The sequence below is a fragment of the Crinia signifera genome, chromosome 8 (genome assembly GCF_055691185.1).
Source record: "Crinia signifera chromosome 8, ASM5569118v1, whole genome shotgun sequence".
Taxonomy (NCBI): domain Eukaryota; kingdom Metazoa; phylum Chordata; class Amphibia; order Anura; family Myobatrachidae; genus Crinia; species Crinia signifera.
The window spans coordinates 163,193,598-163,217,427 of NC_139224.1; the positions used below are offsets into that span (position 1 = coordinate 163,193,598).

Sequence of the window (23,830 nt, forward strand, 5' to 3'; positions counted from 1 at the left end):
GTGATGTCACCGATTCCTAATAAATGGATAGGTTGCTTTCTTAGTGATGTCACCAATTCCTAGTGAATGGTAGGTTGCATTATTAGTTATGCCACTGGTCCCTAGTGAATGGATAGGCTACACTCTCAGTGAAGTTACTGGTTCCTAGTGAATGGATAGGCTACACTCTCAGTGATGTCACTGGTTCCTAGTGAACGGATAGGCTGCCCTCTCATCAATGTCATTGGCTCTTAGTGACTGGATAGGCTACGTTATCAGTGATGTCACTGGTTCCTAGTAAACTGATAGGCTGCACTCTCATTGATGTCACTTGGTCCTAGTGAACGGATAGGCTGCACTCTTAGTGATGTAATTGGCTCTTAGTGACTGGATAGGCTACATTATCAGTGATGTCGCAGGTTTCTAGTGAATGAACAGGCTGCATTATCAGTGATGTCACTGGTTCCTAGTGAACTGATAGGCTGCATGCTTAGTGAGGTCACTGGTTCATAGTTAATGGATAGGCTACACTCTCAGTGATGTCACTGGTTCCTAGTGAATTTATGGGCTGCAAAGATTTCTACCTCCAAATTATGTGGTGTTGGGAACACTTAAAAACAGTGGTCATAAAATGTTACTGACCTGCCCAGACCTGCCATACAGTTATTGATGGCCATGTGCAGCCTCCTTCGTTCAGGCCCCCTCCTCTCTGCTGGCAGCAGAGCCGCACAAGGCAACACAATAGAGTTTGAGCTTTATAGGGGGTTTAGAGTCTACTGCACATGCTGTGCGGTTTCCATTGTTCTGGCAATTTCGCCAGCGTTGCTGCCTTCACCGCAGGACACCGGAGGCGTGAGTATTAAACAATGAATTGCAGTGAGGGCCCTCTGGTACTCAAGGGGCCCTCACTGCACACAGTTTGTTTATCTTTAACAAAGCATCATTTAAAAAATGACCAAGGGTTTCCAGGTTGAAGCAGCAGAAAAGCTGCCTCAGCCGAGACTACTGGACAAAAACCAAGAACCAAAATAAAAAAGTGGGGGCCAGTTATCTCTGGATACAGCGGCCATCCCTACAGCTGTGGTCAGAACTTGCATAAAGTATCTCACAAGAAATACTTGTATTGATTCCTGAGCTATCATCAAGTTCAAATCGGTGTGTTTGGAAAATAACAAATGAACTCTAATAATTATCATAGTCAAGTATCTGCGATGTCTGGAACACACGATGATAGACCAGGAGGGCGCCACTGATAAACTAGGGGTGATTTTGAAGGCGTTATTGGCTCATTATTGTTGGTAAGACATCAGCTGTCTCTGATTTACTGAAAGTCAGGCAACACAAACCAAATAGCCGTCCACGTCGTTATGGCCAAATAATATACTTTTATTTTACCGCCACGATGCAGCTGTAAAAATGGATTTGTGGCAAGATATACTGAGCTTGAAAAGTGATCAAGCGACAGCCGATCAGCACCTAACCGCCGTGTTACCGGCTGTGTTTGAAAAATGACAGTTGTGAGCTGACTTGTTGCCAGTTTATAACCCTCCTTTTTAACGCTTTCCAAGGCTTAGCATACCCACTCCGTTATGCTGAAAACACAGAGATGGTTCTTGCCCAAAGTGTCTAGCCGAGACAAGGGTTAATTCCTTCTGCAGGCTCCCGATCAATAAGGAGAAAACACACAACACACTTTTAGTTGTGCTCGTTGGAGTCCGGAGTGATCTCTTCTAGGAAGGGAATTTATCGCCATGTACAGGGCTCGTATTCAGCGCCATCCTCCTTAACTGCCTTTTAAAACCCATTCCGATGGCAATCTTTACAGCCCAGCAAAACAAGCCGTTCCCTGGGCTTTTCTGAGCAAACACAAGAATGACTGATGCACGCTCTCGCCTAGCAAATAAAGAACAGGACACTATAGAGATTACCTGCCCAATGGCCTTTTACAAATAGTTTGGAACTCTCGGTGGCTCCTGGAATTTAAGACGATGAAGCGATAACGTCACTGTTTTCTCTGATTCCTTGTACCGCATTACATACTGTACCCCAGAGGTCACTAATATGCTCTAAAGGGTTAGGGCAGTGGTTCCCAAACTGTGGCCCTTATTCTGATTGAGTAGGACGGCTCCGTGTGCGGTCGGACGGCCGATGGTTGGTGTTTGCGCATGTGCAGAGGCGTGTCTGCGCATGTGCGAACACCGCGCACGTCCGAATACGTGCATGAATTCTGTACAGAAAACGATCGGTTGGAACAATCCGAACAGGGGGTGGAGAGGGGCGTGAAGGGCTGTTTGGGCTCATTACCATTATCGAATGATGGGGGAGGTTCCCACAGACGGAGGAGGTGTTCACATGAAAAATCCACTCGCGGTGCGTTCGGTCGGCGTCTTACCGCATTCGGACGTATGAGCGATCCGTACGGAAGGCGGGGCTAAGAACACTCGGTTCCTGTCCGAAAATACGCATCCGACCGATTCAACTAGAATAAGGGCTTGTGTGCCATGGCACCCTGGGGTGCCTTAGGACCCTTGCGGGGGTGCCATAGGTTGGTGGTCCAGGACCGATTAAAATTTAATATGGTCATTGTAATTGGCAAAACCCGCACTTTTAGCTGCCAATCATGAAATATTTGGACAAACAGAAGCAAATATTGTCCCTCACTACTAAATTAAACCTAAAGATGACATATACAAACACAATTTATTTCATTAATATATATTCTTAATATCTCAATGAGAGATTTTTGGCCTAGGGGTGCCGTGGATAAAATTCTGATACCATAGGGTGCCTTGATTCAAAAAAGTTTGGGAACCACTGGGTTAGGGAGAAATTCAATCCGCTAGTGTCATTTCACAGGTTGTGTCTGACAAATGGCATCTAGAAGCTGATTGGATAGTAGTTTATCAATCTCCAAGAATTGGGGTGCATCTCCCCCTTAGTCGGGGTATGAAAGGACTGAAACACTTTTAGTTGAAACAGGCAGATTTGGGAACTGGAGGGAAGTTCAGTAGAAGTGTGTACTGTATGTGACTTCTTAGGGGCATATTTGGCATTTAATAGTTGTAGGATTTCACCCAGGACACCCCTTTTTGGAGGAAAGTGGGGCTGACTCACATATGTTAGGTATATCCCGAATGTGTTCACGATGTTCCACCACAAATGCAACACTCACAGGAAGGGTCAGATTTCCCATTAGGCCTGTAAGTAGGGCGGCAAATCCTGGGATTGGGATCTTCGCAATCCCGGGAATCGGCCCCAAAATGTCCAGGATTTCAATCCCGGGATTTGGAAATTCCAATCCCTGTATTTTGGGATTAGACTGCACAGGCCACACCGCTGTACCTCGGCCGCAGGAAATCTGTTGCTGCCCGCTCCCGCACCACACCCGACGACTCTTTTAGGGATGCCAGTCCAGGGATCCCAGGATTGAGCATTTTTTATTCCCGATTCCCAGAACTGAAAAAATGCCCTGGGATTGGCATCCCTGCCCATGAGGCAGGTGAGGCATGGGCCTAGATGTGACACCTGCTGGGGATGGCAAGGCATCACCCCCCCCCCTTCTCAAGTCGTGCACGTGGATGGGGGGATTACGTCTTCTACCTCACTTTCCCTCTCTCTTTCTTTATCTGCTCTTTTTTTCTCTCTCTCTCTCTATCTCTCTCCCTTTCTTTCTTTCTCTCTCTCTCCCTCCTTGTCTCTCTCCCTCCATCCCTTTCTGTCCCTCTCTTCTCCCTTTGTTTCTCTCTCCCACGCTCCCTCTTTCTCTCTCCCTAGGCTCATTTTACTCTTAAAGTACGCTGCATACCTACCAAAATTGGTGGCAGTGACATTGGTCGTACACAATAGGGAGTGTGGCCTTACAGTCAGGGGGCGTGGCCTGTGATTACAGTACTCCCACAAGGCCCTGCCATATTTTCCACCACTTTGGGGGCATGGCTCAGCAGAGCAGCGGGTAAAAGTCCCAAAATAAAAAAAAACAGGACTGTCCTGTGAAATCGGGACAATTGGCAATTGCCAAGTTAGGACTTACATCTTAACAATGAAAATGTTAAAATAGGTCTGGGAGGTGGTAGTGGGGAGGGGGTTTGTTGACCAAAAATGTGGTGCCTAGGGGCATTTGGGGGCTGCTATATTGCTGAAGTTACCAAGCTACTCGCTGCACCACTTTCTAGGAAAAGGATCCATAAGATCCCTCCCAGACAATGGCCGTTCACACGCGTATGGTCATTTTCAGAAGCTTTAGTAAATTTACTCCTGACTGTCAATCTCTTTGCTTACAAATTCACACTACGATTAGCGACCAATGGTGCATGTGTCTACGTCAAACTGCACATGCGCTGCGATGGTCTTGCGATGGCGGTCGCAGAGAGGATGTATTTGCGATGCAATTGACAGTCAGGGACTGTTTCGGGGCAGTGTCCCGAAACAGTCCCATGTGTCCGCAAAACTGCAGGTGTATTGTAACTGTTTTTTGAGCCATGGCGCAATGTGCGACTGCGATCCCACACGCAGCTGCAATGTCGCCATGGGGCTACTCAGATATTCGATAGTCTACTGATCTATGGTCAACATTGCGTCCTTGCATGCAGCCTCTGGGACTCACAAAACCGCCGTTACCTGTAACAAATCCAGGTAGTCACGCAATTTGCACAATTACGTACAATCATGGCGTACATATTTGTAGCCGAGGCAGTGTTAGCGCACATCTCTGAATCAGGCCGCTGCCTTTATGTTTCAGAAGTGACCCCATTGTTCTGGTTCCGTGGCTCCAACAGGTGGCTGATAAGTAGTTGATGTGTACATGGATTTCCATACAGCCCCACTACAGGGGTCGCCCGGAAGCATTTCCCATACGGCCCTGTGTCTCATGTCTGCACAATGAAGAAGACTGATCAGGTGAGGAGATTTTATGACCATCTGGATGAATCCACTTTTGAGCTCATGCATCTGATTAGTGTATTCCTCTCCCAGGTGGCATAATTAGCAAATGAGAAATCAATTTTAATACAAGATGATGAAGAACTGGTATAAGACTGCATATTAGGCAAACTGTGTAGAAAAAAATGCATTTTAATTGGATTTGTGTCCATTTTCTCATATTCATTTTCTGGCCTACATTGCTGTCTGCTGGACTCTGTTCCTAGAGTGTCGGTGACGTCTATTATCAGAGTGCGTAAGCACGAATGTACAGTGACTCTGCTGTTTCCTGGCACCAGTGTCAAACTGGTACTTAAGAGCCCCCCCCCCCAGGGGAATATAGGCAGCAGGTCCAGCACGTGATGTCATGATGCAACGTGACATCATGACGCGATATGAGGTCTAAGTACTGCTCCTCTGGGAACGGACTCAAAAACAGACTCCCAGCCTACAACCGTTGCTGCCGGGTTAGTTAATAGCTGATGACTGCCTGGCGGTATTAAAAGTTTGTGTCAGGTACTGCCCCCTTAAAAGTGGGCGGGGTCATAACCTCAGCAGAACAGACCACTGTTACTATAGATTCCACCGGCAGATGATTGGCAGGTATCAGAGCCTGGTACTATGTATGAGATCAGGATGGGTAAGGGGCACCACCAGTCCAGGGAAGTCCTGTCTTTCTTGGCTGGATGGGTTAGCACTCGCTATAGATGCGACTTCTTATCAATGTTATTTTGTCCCCATAAAGACTGGAAAGATGGCCTTTCCCCTTACGAGTTGTTTGACAAGCATGTTGGGCAGGTGGCCTCATCCTGGTCTATTTGTGGCCAGTTATTATGTTGTTAAGTTATGTTAGACACTAGTCTGTTCTTGTCCTGGCCACCATAACCAATTCTTATCTCTTAAAAAGCAAAACCGATGCTGAATCCTGGATAATGACCCCCGCAGCTATTAGCATCTGAAAAATGGCGTTAAACGATTGAGGCCTATGTGCTAAACTCTGGCCAGGCAAAAGATTGCGCCAAAATCCTCTTCGGAAGTGGCCGCTATAGTAAGGTCCTGCCCAGATCGCATGCAATCCATAATAAATCGTTCCCTTAATGATTGCAGTCGTACAAATTCTTATTTTCCCACCAGTTAGCCTGTTTCCCCCCCCCCCCTAAAAAAAACTCCACTAACCGACTTACAAAAAAATAAATAAAAAAACAGTTATTGTAGATAAAAGTAACGATTATATTGATTGTAATTCTGCCTGTCCGGCGCTGCGCAGCTAAACGGCGCCTTACTCACAAACCACGATGATTGCAAAGAATAAAACAGGAAAAATATTTAACTAATCAAAACATCACGTTTACCCCGGAAAAGCTCAGGTGACAGACGACAGACGCGGAGCGTCTTTGTTACCGTCAAGGTGACCCGCAGTCATACTGTGAGAGTCTCTTGATGTAATCTCCTTCTTGTAGAACCCATTAGATCATCAGACATTAATCAGGCATAGCTAAATGGCCGGTTCTTGCGCAGCGCCTCATTATTTGTCGAACAGTCAAACTGTCCTGTCTTGGCAAGTAACAGTCCCAGAAGGATGATAAAAGTCCTCATCGACCGACAGGAGGAAGAATAGACGACAGATTACATACACTAGTCAGCGGCGGTAACGCTCAGTTTGGGCACTTTCATGCCATCCGCAACACAATGGCACGGTACATATTTTAACGCCTGACATCGCATCCGTGGATTTATCACTGTACACAACGTGTCGCATAATAAATATCGCCCGTGCATTACAGGAGAACAGATGGATATTGTGTCCCTGTTATAAATAATTTACGGCAACAGGGTTGAATTAAGACGCGAAGATATTCAGTAAGTCAAATAAAAATGCCGAATGTCGCAAAGTGCGTACGTAAGAACTTTTGAAGACCAATAGCTGTTAATAAATAAGGAGGAACCTATGAATATATATTTCTTTAGATCTGATCAAGAGGCAGCAAAACTAATTTGGATCAGATCACCTCTTGTAAAGTACGCCAATCCGACTGAGCTCACAGGACCGGGTTAATTGCTTTATTTTAATTGGCACGAGTGTAATTTATATTGTGTCTCTACAACATGGGCTTAGAGCACAGAGATCAATAAGAAGACCCAAATATTAGGGAATATTTTTAATGGGCTAAATACACCATTGATGGGCTAGTCACACCCCCTAGTGGGTTGGCCATGCCCCTTCCACTTCCACAGAGGCTCCTACCTGTCCTGGGTGTTAAGATGGGTACACAGCTACACGACTTGACGGATGACTGGCCATCGCACCTTGAACGGACGATATATTGCCCAGTGTGTACCCGGCTTTAGCCCATGAGTAGTTTATATTTTACTTACTTATTACAAATCCGGCCCTCCCCCACTCATCAGGAAAAGTTTTAGCCACCGACGCCACATGTCCTCATTATTGTCCTTGGGGTTCTTGTCATTGTCAGGGGATACACCCCCCCCCCCTCTGTCCTCAGAGTCTGTCCCTCTCAAAATGGCCTCCACCTCCTCTGGCATCCTTAATAACTGTCTCCTGTGAAGCGGCGGCCATTTTTGGAGGAACATTTTCAATGGGGATAGGTGCAACAGTACCACAGACTTTCTGGCAGGGATTTAGCAGTAGCAGCCGTAGCCCCCTAGTGCCCACCAGCCATCCAGCACCTCCATGCCACATCAGATCTGCGGGGGATATTACTACGCCACTGCTAATGTCATGTGATGTGTTCTCTTCATTCTGATTGGCTCTTTGTTTTTATTTGAAGCTTAAACAATACAGCTTCCTTATACTGTTTTATATGAACGTGTTATATAATAACATAACATAATATTTCAAATGAGATGTAAAACATATGCAGTCAGAGATTACTGATCCTTGACTGACAGCTACAAAAACACGGATCTCAGATCTCGGGTAAGAACGGCGCTGTAAAGAAAGCCGCGCATTCTGTTCTTTTGTACAATCTTCAAAGTGCCAGTTATCTCCTTTACAATATTTTTTTTCTTTTAGTACAATAACGTCTTTTGTCATTCGCACATTCGCTGTCTCCCGATTTTATTACAATATTCAAAGTCTTCGAAACTACAAACATTTTTATTTCTTTTTCTTCAGGGGTTTTAAACTTTTAATCTACCCATTTGAGAGCTTCTGCCTGCTTTGTAATAGAGATAGAGGCATAAACAACAAGTAGATTATAGTTTTACTGGCTATGAGGCTGCTGGTTCTAGAGAACCTGCTGTACAATCACGCATTTGAAAGTAAATGCATTAATCTATATATTGTATTTAGAAGGTCAAATAACTCATCTCTGAGGTGAAGTACCGACAGTGACCACTAGAGGCCACTCAACAGACCAAATTACTCCTTGCCAGAAAGTGAAAGTAAAATGATCTGTTTCAAACTTGCTGGATATAGAGAGAGGGAGCTGAGAAGACAGAGATTGGAGGTAGGAGCACATTTTGACGGGTTTTAAACTAGTGTTTTAATAATTCAGCCAATGAGAGAGTGTGGTCAAAGGATGGGTGTAAACGTACACAAAGAGGTAGAAGCTATAGGGCAGTGGTGGCCAACCGGTCAGAGGTAAAGAGCCGAAAATATCGGTAGTCAAGCTAAAGAGCCGACATCATGCGCGCGCCGAAGGCGCATGCGCCAAAAAAAGGGGCGTAGCCTATTTTGACCCCTTGGGTGGGTGTGATACAAATATGCCTCCAATAGTGCAGTGCCATATATACATATGCCCCCAATAGTGCCAAATACACATATGCCCCCCACGGTGCCAGGTATGCAGCACACGGTGCCGGGTATGCCCCCACAGTGCCACAAACTGCTATGCCCCCACAGTGCCACAAACTGCTATGCCCCCACAGTGCAAATTTCCCAGCAGCAGCATTCACCGTTGTTGCTGCTGCTGCCAGGCGGGGAGAGGACAGTCTGGTGTCCCCCTGCAGTCCTCCTGTCATGTCACCGATGGGAGGAGAGCACAGCACACCGCGCGTCTCCTTCCCCCTCACTTCCCTGTGACTGGGCCGCCCACCAATCAAAGCTCACTGGCCGGCTCCTGATTGGCTGCTGGCCCACGAGCTCTGATTGGCGGACGGCCCAGTCACAAGGATGCACAGTAAGGGGTAGGAGAGATGCGCGATGCGTGCTCTCCTCCCCTCAGAAGGAGAAGGGATTCAGGGAACCGGCAGCAGGGGGGACTGGGACAGACGGTGGGCGGCAGGCAGCAGTGGGAGCAGGAGCCGCACTTTACAAGGGGAAGAGCCGCATGAGGCTCAAGAGCCACAGGTTGGCCACCACTGCTATAGGGGCTATCCAGTTAGCTGTAATAACCTTTTCATGCGGAAGAAAAAAAAAAAGCAAAAACTTGGCTTTTTTTCCCCCAGGACCCGTCATGCCGCAACTCTTCACCTACTCTGAGCAGGTAAGTTGGGGAAAATCCCTATTTTTAAGGTAAAAATGTTGGGATTTGCTTTAGAACTCATTGGCCACCACCCTTAATGACTATAATTAGGCACTTTGATGTTTTTTATTATTTTTAATTAGCCAATAATGAGATGCCAAGTAATGGAATGAGGGTACAAGATATGGGGCAGGTAAATAGGGGTGCTTTATGTATTTTTTAGGCTTGTGGGTGGGATAAATCAGTTGCTTTAGCTAGTACCTTTATTTGGCCCAAATATATACCTATACCCTTATTCATGTACCCCAAATTTTATGAGAGCATTTGTTTTACATGAAAACATTTTTTTCAGTGTTTTCAAAAAATCCATATTGCACTATTTAAAACATTTTACTTTCCCAAAATCTTTTTGTTATACCCTATAATACTGTATACTTCTACAGTATACTGTTATCCTTTATAGAGGTCCATACATACTGGGCGATTTTGCCCGGAATATATGCTGACCGATGGTGTGGAAATCGCTGGGCTGAAAAACTCTCACTGCAACACACTGAACGTTTTAGCGCTTTTCCCGGGGGTGGGGGGTGATACCAGAAGATTTTGCCATTTTTGGGGTACAGGCCATCCTTGCCGACTTTTACATTTGCCTCTCCGGGAGAAGCCCAGAGAGGCCGGCCGAATCTCATGGTCGGGGGGGGCAGGAACAACGCGGCTGACTCAAAGCCCCACCCCCCAATCCATGCAAACACCGCAATTCACGGGTCCGCGAGTAGGGGATGGGGCTAAAATGACGCAAAATGATGCAATTTGCGTCATTTTAGCCCCGCCCCACTCTCCGCGGACCCGCGATTTGTGGTAAATGCTGGGAATACGATCAGCGGGGAAGGGGGGGTGCAGGGGCCCTGGCCGGCAAGCGGGAGATTCGCCCTCCTTTCCGAGGGGGGCATTCCGGGAGGGTAGGCAACTCTAGTACAGGCTGAGCACCCCTTTTCAACCCACACTCTTCACTGGTTATCACATCCAATTTTAAAATAGGATGGTCAAAAAAACGGGAGGGCGCATTCCCGCAATAAGCTATTTTTTCAGACGATAGGTGCAATAACTGTACCTGCGATTGCGGATCATGTTACACAGCTAATTTGATACCCCTTAAGTCGGGTACATACTGCATGTAGTAGTAATAAATAACACATTTACGCCCATATGCTGAGAAGTATCAGACAAACCTTCCAAAGAGGACAAAATCAGATTCTACCAATCGATACGTAGAATGTACTTCATAAATGATAGCTAGACAGTTATTGGTTGCACGGGCATCTTCTCCGCCAGTATACTGAGAGTAACACTGCGAATACGGTTAGTAGTGCAGTGTTAGAACCCACTATATTATACAATATATACAACTTAACTTGTAAAACGATCAACAGCTGGAGTTGGCCTTACATTAGATCACATTTCTTTTAATATTTTTAGATTACGTTTCATTATTGAAGTTAGTCTAGAGGCGGGCAACAAGAATGGGCAAGGTAAGACATGAAACATTCCTGCAAACAAAACTCAAAAGTTGTATAACTGTCCCATATCAGACACACCAAGACTGACAATGACAAATGGCCTTTTAGGATGTAACCGTACATATCTCCGGGTAAGGAGAGCGCACCCGCTAAAATAAAATAACCAGCAACTCAACTAAAACCATTCCCACTTCAAAAATGTAAAACAAAAAAAAATAACCAAAAAGGGGGTGGAGTATAAAAGGTTCGACGGTGTCTGTGTCGACAACAATTAGTCGACAATGGTCTACACATGACAAGCTCGACATGAATTTTTCTATGTCAAATTGTAGATTCGAGTATAAAGATTTCTAAATGAACCTCACAGCAAGGTTCTACCCAGACCTTAGACTACCCCTACACCCCACCCTCCTTCCCCAGCCTGCAGCCCAATCCTCCTCAGACAGCTGAATTGCCTGTGGACAGGAACACTTCATTTGCTGGGCTGTAAAAGGGATCGGCAGAAGAGGGAGGAGGTTCTCACCCAGCATTCACCGCCTGGAATGACCTCACTCGCCTGTGTGTGCACTGGGCTTTGTAATCGGTTGCTAAGTTGTCCAAAGTTAATCTCTCCCCTCGGTCGCCTGCGTTCCCTCCTGTGAGTGTCTCATGTAAGTGCAGCGCAGAACTGCGCAGTCTCCACCGCCATTCTGCCACAAAAGTGCTTATGCATTTAAACTTCTCATCAAACATAATTGCAGTAACGCCTGCTGCTTTCTAAATGCCAAGACAACGTCTAAACGGTCAATAAACATAGAGGGAATTTGTTATATTCTGATTTTAATCGCAATAACGGGGGAAAAAATCTGATTATTTATGTGGATGAATCACCCGGTAATGCAATCGAATAATTAAGGCTGGAAAATCCATAACACGTCAGAAAGGCATCTAATACAGATTTAAATCCAATGCGAATTTAAAGCACTGGCTTTTAGGTAAACAGTTCCATTGTGTGACTTCTCTTCCAGTGATGATGGTGAAACATCGACAGCGGAGGTCTCCGGTCACCTATAGAGTCCAATGCATGAAGAGCTCATTAGACAAATCTATGTATTGACCTCAGATATAATTATACATAGTAATGAGGTCCCTTCTATGGCACCTAATTACCAAACTAAACAAGCTTAATTTGCCTAATCACTCTTTATAACGTGACCCTTCATTAATGAGGTTGGCGGCCTCTGAGCCCTCTCCAGCCTCAGGATTTACGCCCAGCAGCGAGGAGGACACGGCGCATCTACCAACAATACACGCCGCTTTTAACCGTCACGTCAGAAACGTCATTTTGCCAAAAATCACACTAGATTTTCGTTAATTTTTTACCTTTTTTATTAGTCTTTGCCACATAGCCCATTTTGCCCATGAGTGTTACTACTTTCATACTTTTGGAGTGCAGCAAGGAAAATATAGAATATTACTATTTACTGACATCCAGAAACACTCATGGACGTATGCCGCGATGGGAATACAGCAGGTTACATACAATATCCCAGGCGGTAGGGATGTCGGCAGTGAAAACACTGACCCTGGCATCCCAATATAGAGAATTTCAACAGGGGCTCAGTTATACCCGTTTCACACCGCACAAATAACCTGGGTCGATCCTGGGTTGTTGCCGGGTTTGCCTGGGTCGGTGTGTGCGGTGTGAAAGGGCCATGTCAAATATCCCGTGTCCAGCAAACCGACAATCAGACCCAGGATAAAAGAAGCGTTATTCCCGGGTTGGACCCGGCTTTCTGGGCAGTGTGACCAGGTAACCTGGGTGGAGCGACCCGGTTCCCATTCACTTCTTAGTGCTGCCTCCTCCCCCGCCCCTGCCTGATGCGTCGCAGCTCTGCCCCACCCACCGGATGACATCAGTGACGTGACAATAAGCCGGGTCGCTGGGAGCAGCTAAACACCGCAAATGCCGGGGAGCTCCCGGGACAGATCAGTGTTCCAATCCTGGGTGCAACCCGGCATTTGAGCAAGGAGTATAAGTAACCTAACCCTCTCCCCTTACCCCACTCACCCTCCCTTGCAGCAGCCTGACCCTAAGCATCCCAGCTAGTGCCTAGACCTTACCCACATACCCCTCCTCCTAAACGTATCCCCCCCCTGTACCGCAGCCTAACCCCCTTTTGAGTGCCTAAGCCTAACTCCTCCTCCCAACAGCCCCCACAGTCTAATCTGAAGTCCACACACTAGTGCATTCCCATAGAGCAATGTTCTTAGAATACAATATGCAAATTTGTACTGTACTACCCACAAAAATAAACATCGCCCTACATACAATAGTCAATATGTGTCGGTATACGGTGGGATGCCATACGGTATACGGTGGGATGCCATACGGTATACGGTGGAATGCCATACGGTATACGGTGGGATGCCATACGGTATACGGTGGGATTCCATACGGTATACGGTGGAATGCCATACGGTATACGGTGGGATGCCATACGGTATACGGTGGGATGCCATACGGTATACGGCGGGATGCCATACGGTATACGGTGGGATGATATAAGGTATACGGTGCGATGCCATAAGTTATACGGTGGGATGCCATATGGTATACGGTGGGATGCCATACGGTATACGGTGGGATGCCATATGGTATACAGTGGAATGCCATACGTTATACGGTGGCATGCCATATGGTATACGGTGGGATGCCATATGGTATACGGTGGGATGCCATACGGTATACGGTGGGATGCCATATGGTATACGGTGGGATGCCATAAGGTATGCGGTGGGATGCCATACGGTAAACGGTGGGATGCCATCGGTATACGGTGGAATGCCATACGGTATACGGTGGGATGCCATATGGTATACTTCTGTTTTAATTGTACAAAAGTACTATCAAATACATTTTCCATTCTTCTAAATTTCAACTTCATTGTTTCCAGCCATCAATGGAACAACTCTGTCTGCAGTGCATCCGAGCCCCTGGGTCCAATCAGGGCTCACACGCACACCCTGCACCCATGTTTAATTACTTACCTCTCCAAAGACCCACAACAGCTCTGCTGCCGCTGAAGATATACCTTGGATAATGGAACAGCAGCTACTATCCCGGTGATTCACACATGCGGAGTATAGGTTTGTGTTTAGAAGCCATACAGTATTTCTGGAGACCTCTGTATACCACCTGGGTGGGATCTAGTACACAGGTTACCATTCCACAGCGTTTACCGTACAATGCCAGTATCCTTTTTAGCCGCGACAGTACAGCTGTCATCGTTACACATTAGTTGCCGTCGTCTAAAAGATGAATTTGTTAAAAAAAAACTTGCCGTAAACGGAGTCGGCTACATATTATGGGATATAAACGGGTTTATTTTAACGCTGCGGATCCACAACTTCAAATCTTATTTAAAAAAAAAAAACTGCTGAACTATTGCCTCACATTGAGCCGTGTTCTCGAAGGAAACTTCTTTAAATATTAATTAACTGTTGGCTTGATCAGAACCTTAATAATTTACTGAAGTATGATTGACATTGGTTGCTAACCTTGCGGTTCTAGTAGCACTGTAACAATGCCCAGGACATATAGAAACAATTCCTTATTTTTTTTTCTTTGCTATGATAACTGTGTTTAATATTATTATTATGTGGCTAAGATAGATTACACTTGTCTAGTACAGGATTCCGCTAGTCAGGATACCGTGTTTCCCCGATAATAAGACCTCCCCCGAAAATAAGACCTCCCCCAGATTTTGGACATGTGTCTAAAATAAGACCTCCCCCGAAAATAAGGCCGATTCGAATTTCAATCCAGTGGATTGCAAACAATAAATACTAACCCCCGCTAACCTCCGGTATTTAGAGACCTCCGGCTTCTACAGATGCCACTTTGCTCCCGGTCCCATGGATGCATTGCGGGAGCGGCGTGACGTTGCCAAGCACATCACGCGGCTGAAGCAGTGCGGCTGCAGCAGAGCACAGAGCACTGGCGTTGACAGGGCCGGTGCAAGCCCCCCGCCCACCCCAGGCAAAAAAAACAATGCGCCGCCCGCCCGGGGGTGTGTGTGTGTGGGGAGGGTGCGGACGATACTTGCTGCGGCATGGTGGGGGGGGGGTTTGCGGCCGATACTGCGGTAGGTGCCCGCACCCCCCACCCCCGGAGCGCTGTACCTGCTGTTGGAAGCTGCGATATGCAGCTTCCGGGTGCTGCGAGTCCTCGCTGAAATCCCCCAGCAGAGAGCGGGCGGCGCGCGCGGGGGACAGCTTTGCTTCACGCCGGGCTCAGTACCGCCCTCCAGTGGCCGGCACCCTAGGCAAATGCCTAGTCCTGCCTAGTGGTGGCGCCGGCCCTGGGCATTGATGCGACAGAGAGGAGGAGAAGTGTGTAAAGGAGGCTACGGTACGTTCCATCTCTTTAACTGGGGGCATGTTTACAAGGAGCACTGGGGCATGTTTACAAGGAGCACTGGGGGCATGTTTTAAAGGAGGACAGGGGCATGTTTACCATATCAAGGGGGTTTGGGGCATGTCAAAGATGGCGGCCTGGGGGCATTTTTAAGATGGCGGACTGGGGCCTGTTTAAAAGGTGCACTGGGGCATGTTTAAAAGGAGCACAGGGGCATGTTTAAAATAAGCATGTTTTTTGACATTTGCTGCCAATGTGTACCGTATTAAAATAAGACCTCCCCTGAAAATAAGGCCTATGGTGTTTTTTGTTGGTTGAAAAAAAATAAGACAGTGTCTTATTATCGGGAAAACACGGTAGGATCCCTCCGCCACAAGATAGGATTACACGTCTCTAGAACAGGGTAACATCGTTTTATGGCAGATTATGCGCCTCTCTAGAACAGGACTACACTGCTCCGTAATAAGATGACACCGCTCTGGGCAGGACTACACTGCCATGTCATAAGATAACATCTCTAGAACTCTAGGGGGGGTCTAGAACTTGACTGTACTAATCTATGAAAGGACAGCACTGTGACGGAACATAACTATACCTCTATAAAACATTCTCACTTGTTCTAGAACTGGATCAATTTGCTCTAAGAAATATGTACATTGTTATTGAGTAGCTTGTCTCAAAGACAGGAATACACTGCTCTATAGCAGAATAATACAAATGTAGAACATCACTGCGGGAATCTGGAACACCATTAGAATGCTCTGGAACATCATTAGGTAGTTATAGAACAGGATAAGACCACATACTACAATACTCTGGAACATCAATACAGTGCCCTGGAACATAACTACTGTGCTCTGTTACCTCCCCACAATGCACTGGAACATTACAATGATCTGAGACATCATTACACTGATCTGGAACACCATTTGGCAGAATCACTGCAGGAATCTGGAACACCACTACAATGTTCTGGAACATCATTAGGTAGTTATGGAATAGGATAAAACCACATACTACAATGCTTTAGTACATCACTACAATGCTGTTGAACATGCATACACTGCTCTAGAACATTGTTCTGCTGCTTTGGAACACATATAGAGGAGGATAAAACCACTGTAACACATCACTACAATAGAACATCACTACAATGACCTAGAACATCACTAAAATGCTCTGGAACATCACTACAATGACCTCGAACATCACTACAATGACCTGGAACATCACTACAATGGAACATCACTACAATGACCTGGAACATCACTACAATGGAACATCACTACAATGCTCTGGAACATCACTACAATGCTCTGGATCATCACTACAATGCTCTGGAACATCACTACAATGCTCTGGAACATCACTACAATGCTCTGGAACATCACTACAATGCTCTGGAACATCACTACAATGACCTAGAACATCACTACAATGACCTAGAACATCACTACAATGGAACATCACTACAACGCCACACTACTGTCTATTCCAGTGGTTTCCAACCCTGGTCCTCAAGTACCCCCAACAGTGCATGTTTTCCAGGTCTCCACACAGAATCACAAGTCGTAATTATCCCCACCTGTGGATCTTTTAAAATGTGTCAATGAGTAATGAGTGCACCTGCCGGATGACCTGGAAAACGTGCACTGTTGGGGGACTAGGGCTGGGAACCACTGGTCTATGCACTCAGTTTTGCACGGCCACAACTGCACTCAAACTATGTGCGCAAAACGAAATCATCACTCCTGTACATCTGATATGATAAAACCGCTAGGTCAGAGAGATGTCCTCATTATCATTGCGTTCTCGCACAAGCCCTTTACCTGATGCAAGATATCCATCTGAGATCCTAAAGATCTCTGCATACACACAGCTGAGCATATCCCAGAGGTGCCACATGCCATTTTCTAGGTCCTAACCAGTAAATAGAATTAGGCACTGTCACCGGGTTACCCCCAGGGGTGCAAAGGGTGATACCAAATGTGTACCAGTGAGTAACATTTTTTCCAGAGTTGGCGTGACCACATACAGGCTCTGTTCAGTTCCCAATGGCTGGGTTGTGCCAACTGAGTTGCTCGTAGACTGGATGAGTATCTCACAGATACGTACGCTCAGCTATGGAGAACACACAGTGCAAAAAAATCACACAAGTATATATATTGTGACAAGATCATTGAAAAAGTGGTGAAATGCAGGAACATTTGCCCAATGTTTCTCTTCTAGGTTGTTTAAAACCCTCAGGAATATTGTATTGGGTCTGCTGAGAGTTTTGGGATTTTACTATAAAAAAAAAAAAACTAACTAAAAGAAAATAACTCATTAAAAAAATGCTCATTAAATCAAAGGTTACAATGTGTTGATCTGGCAGAAGTAACACTGCAGTTGCACGGCAGTCTATAAAGAGTCCAGGGGTGAGGGGCCCAAATCTGGCGGCAGTATTGAATCATAAAGCATGTCTGCAAAATCATTTATTGACATTGTTTTGCTGTCATAGAATCTGTACACGTCCAAACCCTGCATTGTCAGAGAAAAATGAGGCAGCACATGGGAGTCCTGTTTGAATTAACAAGTACCGCTGTGTGATCAAAGTAATTACTAGACATTGGCAGACTCTGCAAACTAAATGGGCTGGATCGGCTGTCAATTCCAAGGTTCCCATTTTACTATGTAAAAAATCACTTTTCAGGATACATTGCCGACATTTGCCAAATTAATTGATTCCAGAACAAAAACATTTTCAATATTTTTAGATTGATGTAGATTGTAATACTGACGATCAGTGATAAATACCGAAAATCCTTCTTTTTATGTCTTGTCTATTTTACAGGCAAGGTGCTTATTTGTGACAGTGTGACCTATGTGTCCTACGTTGACAAGAAGACAAACACACTTCAAGGAACAAACAATAAATCATCTGACTTAATTCTGGCTCAATGAAATCATCATCTGACCAGAGCCTGTAATTACCAACTGCCAATAGTCAGAAACTAGCACACTACCTGTAATCACCAACTGTCCAGAACCAGGAACTGTAGCACAGTGCCTGTGATCACCAACTGCCCAGAGCCAGGAACTAGAACAGTGCCTGTAATCACCTACTGCCCAGAGCAAGAAGCTAGCACAGAACCTGTAATCACCAACTGCCCAGAGCCAGGAACTAGCACAATGCCTGTAATCCCCAACTGCCAAGAGCCAGGAACCAGCACAGTGCCTGTAATCACCTAATGCCCATTAACTATCACTGTGTCACTGTGCCTGTAATCACCAACTGCCCAGAGCCAGTAACTAGCACAGCGCCTGTAATCACCTACTGCCCATAGCCAGGAACTAGCACAGTGCCTCTAATCATCAACTGCCCAGAGTCAGGAACTAGCACAACGCCTGTAATCACCAACTGCCCAGAGCCAGTAACCAGCACAGTGCCTGTAATCACCTAATGCCAAGGGCCAGGAACTAGCACAGCGCCTGTTATCACCTACTGCCCAGAGCCAGGAACTAGCACAGTGCCTGTGATCACCAACTGCCAAGAGCCAGGAACTAGCACAACGCCTGTTATCCCCAACTATCCAGAACCAGGAACTGTAGCACATTGTCTGTAACCATAAACTGCCCAGAGTCAGTAACTAGCACAGAGCCTGTAATCAACAACTATCCAGAACCAGCACATTGTCCGTAATGATCAACTGCCCAGAGCCAGGAACTAGCACAGCGCCTGTAAACACCAACTGCCCAGAGTCAGGAACTAGCACAGAGCTTGTAATTGTCCACTGCCCAGAAACAAGAACTAGCACAAAACCTGTAATCACCTACTGCCCAGAGCCAGGAACCAGCACAGTGCCTGTAATCACCAACTGCCCAGAGCCAGGGACCAGCAGAGTGCCTGTAATCACCAACTGCCCAGAGCCAGGGACCAGCACAGTGCCTGTAATCACCTACTGCCCAGAGCCAGGAACTAGCACAATGCCTGTAATCCCCAACTGCCAAGAGCCAGGAACCAGCACAGTGCCTGTAATCACCTAATGCCCAGGAACTATCACTGTGCCTGTAATCACCAACTGCCCAGAGCCAGTAACTAGCACAGCGCCTGTAATCACCTACTGCCCATAGCCAGAAACTAGCACAGTGCCTCTAATCATCAACTGCCCAGAGTCAGGAACTAGCACAATGCCTGTAATGACTAACTGCCCAGAGCCAGGAACCAGCACAGTGCCTGTAATCACCTAATGCCCAGGGCCAGGAACTAGCACAGTGCCTGTAATTACACACTGCCCAGGGCTAGGAACTAGCACAGTGCCTGTGGTCACCAACTGCCCAGAGCCAGGAACTAGCACAGGGCCTGTGATCCCCAACTGCCCAGAACCAGGAACTAGCACAGAACCTGTAATCATCAACTGCCCAGAGCCAGAAACTAGCACAGAACCTGTATTCACCAACTGCCCAGAGCCAGGAACTAACACAGTGCCTGTGATCACCAACTGCCCAGAGCCAGGAACTAGAACAGTGCCTGTAATCACCTACTGCCCAGAGCAAGAAGCTAGCACAGAACCTGTAATCACCAACTGCCCAGAGCCAGGAACTAACACAGTGCCTGTGATCACCAACTGCCCACAACTATGAATTAGCACAGCGCTTGTAATTACCAACTGCCTAGAGCCAGGAACTAGCACAGAACCTGTAATCACCAACTGCCCAGAACCAGGAACTAACACAGAACCTGTAATCACCTAATGCCCAAGGCCAGGAACTAGCACAGCACCTGTAATCACCAAATCTCCAGAGCTAGTGGTAAGCAAACCTCCATAGATAAGAACCAACACAAGTATAATTCCTATGACGAGTAAACTACGAAAATAGATAAATTATTTAATGACAGCTATATTTGTGCATCAAAGAAATGTTTCCTTAACACTCATATCCCTCATAAAATACTGTAGATATACTGTATGTAAAATCTATACAGGCCGGCACAAGCATATGGAAGCACTGCTTATAACATTCATAGACCAGTACTGTATTAAGTGAGAGCTGCCATTTGTCATGAGCTGGTGCCATGCTATGAATTATCTCCAGCAGCACTGCGCCCCCATGTGGCCAAACGATCAGACCACCAAAACATATTTAGCAAATAATAACTTTCTCTTTCAGACTTGCAAATTATTTTCATACACATCAAAGGGTAAAGGAAACAACTGTTTTGTAATTTCAGATTTTCTTTTTCAATATAGCTAAATACATTTGTGGAAACAAATTTCTAGGAACCTTTAAAGTAACGTTGTCTAATTCCCAGTTAAATTCACAAAACGTAAGTGATTCTATAGATTTCCGCCAATGCGGAAGGTCTGCCTATCGGTGGCACCCATGACAGGGAGCCGCTTAGTGCCTCGTGCCTCAGTGATGTCATTAGCGAATCTTTAGGCTGCGTCCTCATGAACATCGGTGCAATTGCAACATTGCTGCCACTATTGAGTACCAGTGATGGCAACATTAGTTGGAAGCCTGTTACAAGTATATCCAATATAGGATAATAGGAGAGAACTTTTGCCAGCGCCTTTTACTTTTTAACTTATGCGGATCAGGTGCTTGGATGCAGGAGGATAAAGAAGATTATGCTGAATACTTACATTCCCCATAATGCATCATTGTCCCTGTGATGTGCAGCAGCAGCGCAGACAGGTCCTGTGCGTACTACTTTCGTCTTACGGTCATGATGATGTCACACAACGCTTCGGAGACTCTGAAAGACAAGGAGTTTGCAGGTTGTGAGACCAGAGATACACAGGAGCCCATCCATCATGCTTTGTGTGTGTTAATGAGAGGTTCATGCATACCAAGCACCATAGAGGCAGTGCGGATAAACTGGAGTGAATCGACTGTCACTGGTTGTGAACTGAAGGACTGCAAGGCTGTGATTAGAATTTTCAATCAGGGCTTGAGCAATGTATCTTGTAAAAGGGATGGAGATGGGGGGGGGGGGGGGAGTCTTACACAAGCTCCTTCCTGAGTCTTTCCTATGAGAGGCAAGGAAGGGGGGTACTGGGGGGTGTTGGAATGTTAACCTCCATCAAGCATGAGTCCCCAATTCTTCATCTGGAGCCTGCGGAGTAATTTGTAGCCTGGCACTGGGTTAACGTGGAGAAACAGCAAAGTGTTGTACTCAGCATGACACCAGCAACTCTATGGCTGTGAGTGTGAAGGAATGCGGGGGAAACCACTTCTGTCTGATATTTCGAGTGGTTGTCAGGGGCAACCCTGGAGGATAATCCTCTCGCCTCCACATTAGCTCGGCCGCCCATTCCAAAAGGACAAACTAGGTCCGGCCACAAAACTTCCCCTGTGGGCCCCATGTAAGATAAAGCCATTGTACAAAGCCTGTCCCTATTCCTAATGCCAATGTCGCCTGGGTGGTGGGAAAATAAGGCGTTTGGGCTGGAAAAAAAAAAGAGAAGAAATGTTTTGTTCACACTCGGACAATTACATGTCATTGGTCTAATTCAGCATCAGTTGTGATTTTGCTAAATTTTGGCAAATTCCATCTGCGGCGGGAGGGCACCCAGCACAGGACAAGACCACCCCCCGCACCCCAGGTCCCTCCCAGCGATGCGCCCGCAAGATTTCACGGTGCATCGCTATTGTGCTTTATAGCAAAGCATTCACACATTATGGGTAAGCCTATGGCCCCTCCCTCAAATTTCATTAAAATGTTTTTAAATTTCAGCTACCAACCAACCAACTCCAACTGTAATTTTTCAACCAAATCTGGTAAAATGGCAGTTAGGGGCTGATTGGTCAGTACATTATATCTCTCCACTTTATCACTTTTTCTGGTTTAGTACATATCACCCCATCTCTACTTAGGTAGTGTTTGTATCCTTTTGTAAAGCGCAACGGAATATGCTGCGCTATATAAGAAACTGTTAATAAATAAATAAATAAATACAACTAGCCTCAATACAGCAAGAGACTCAGGGGTAGATGTATGAAGCAGTGATAAGGGAGGAGAAGTGAGAAAGAGGAGAAGTGGCCCATGACAACCAATCAGCTGCTCTCTATCATTTTTTATTATGCAAATTATAGATGTTACCCCCTGCTTTACAGTGCTGGTAATTTGGGAATTGTAGAGCAGGGGTGGGGCTGTGATTATGCAAATGAGTGTCCACACCCCCCTCGCACCGCCAACCACCTTGCATCATGTCAAGCCCCCTCGGGCATCAACCTGGCAGACCCCTCCCTAACATACTTCAACAAATCAAGACAGAGGGCGGGGCCAAAGCTGCTCTCAATAACAATACACTGGACAGCACTGGATGTGTGTGACGCAAGTATTTTCTGTGCATGCAAATTTGCCCCTTCCCCCCCACCAGTGCAACATGGTAATGCCCATGGGCACAGTTATACCTACCTGCTGGATTTAACGGCAGATTTTAATGTTAAGTGATGTTAAGGGCCCCCAAATGTCTAAATCATTGTTATTGTTCTGATTGGTCATTTACAAGTGATCTGATTGGTTACGCCGGTAGTAACATAAATGTAAATTTAAATTGGGACATTAATTAAATCATCCAAACCTAGAAGAAAATTAATGAATTTGTTATTAGTCTTAATATGAGGAAATCCAACTGCAGAAGAGGTAGCTGTGACCGCGCATTCAGTTGACTACTTAAATATAAATAGATTAGTGCATTATAGTCACATTGTACCAGGACTTGGCTAATATGCCTTCAGTATAATAAACGTGCTGGGATCACCGTCACTGGAACGTATCAGGCATTGCGCTTATGTGACATAGGAACGGAACCACAGTGCCAGACATTAGTGATGGTCTATATTACTGTTCATACAGGGGCTCATGTCGAGTTGATGTTGCGTCTTGTTTGGCTACAGAATTCATGTTTGTGGACCAAATAACTGCAGCAAATCTCTGTGAGCATTATTTGTCACGACCACTAAGATGCATTTCTGCATTACTAGCAGATAGAGCCATCCTCATCTAGCCCTTTAATAGGATTAAGTGAGCCAGAGCTGTCAAACTTAATCCTATGCTAATCCCCTACTGTATTGTTCTATGTATTGTATTGTAGCGGAGAGCAATAGGCCTTGGCTCACCATGGTTATACAGAGAAGGCTAGCTGAAGAAGGCTCCATCTGTACCTTCAACTTCAGTCCTGTCCCTCCAACTCCTTACGGCAGGCATTCCCAACCTCGGTCCTCAAGACACACTTAGGGGCAGATTTATTAAGCTTGGAGAAGAGATAAACTGGAGATAAAGCAGAGAAAAGGTAAAAGGAGATAAAGCACCAGCCAATCAGCTGTGTTTGAAAAAGACAGCTGGGAGTTGATTGGCTGGTGCTTTATCTCCTTTTACCTTTTCTCCAAGCTTAATAAATCTGCCCCTTACAGTCCAGGTTTTAGTGATATCCAAATTGGAGCACAGTTGATTTAGGGCCTAATTCAGTTCTGATTATGGTGATTATGGATAGATTGCACTTGCGCAAGGCCTGTAGAACGCATGTGCAAGGCTGTCCTGCAAAAAAACTGCTACTTTTTTTTTCCTGATGGCCGTATGCAAGTTGATTGACATGAAGGCG

At 45.9% G+C, this 23,830-nt stretch overlaps 1 protein-coding gene across 15 annotated transcripts in view; it reads right to left on the reverse strand.

Moving 5' to 3' along the window:
- Window positions 1-23,830, reverse strand: part of DAB1 (DAB adaptor protein 1) — a 587,491-nt gene that overhangs the window by 207,939 nt on the left and 355,722 nt on the right. For 13 of the 15 annotated variants that reach the window (XM_083157604.1, XM_083157607.1, XM_083157598.1 and 10 more), the window contains one exon: window positions 20,867-20,979. The exons of 1 other annotated variant lie outside the window; for it this stretch is intronic. The gene's annotated coding sequence lies outside the window, so the exon portion shown is untranslated. Of the gene's footprint in view, window positions 1-20,866; window positions 20,980-21,073; window positions 21,208-23,830 lie in introns of those variants that run through there. One more of the 15 variants, XM_083157602.1, reaches the window with a different exon arrangement.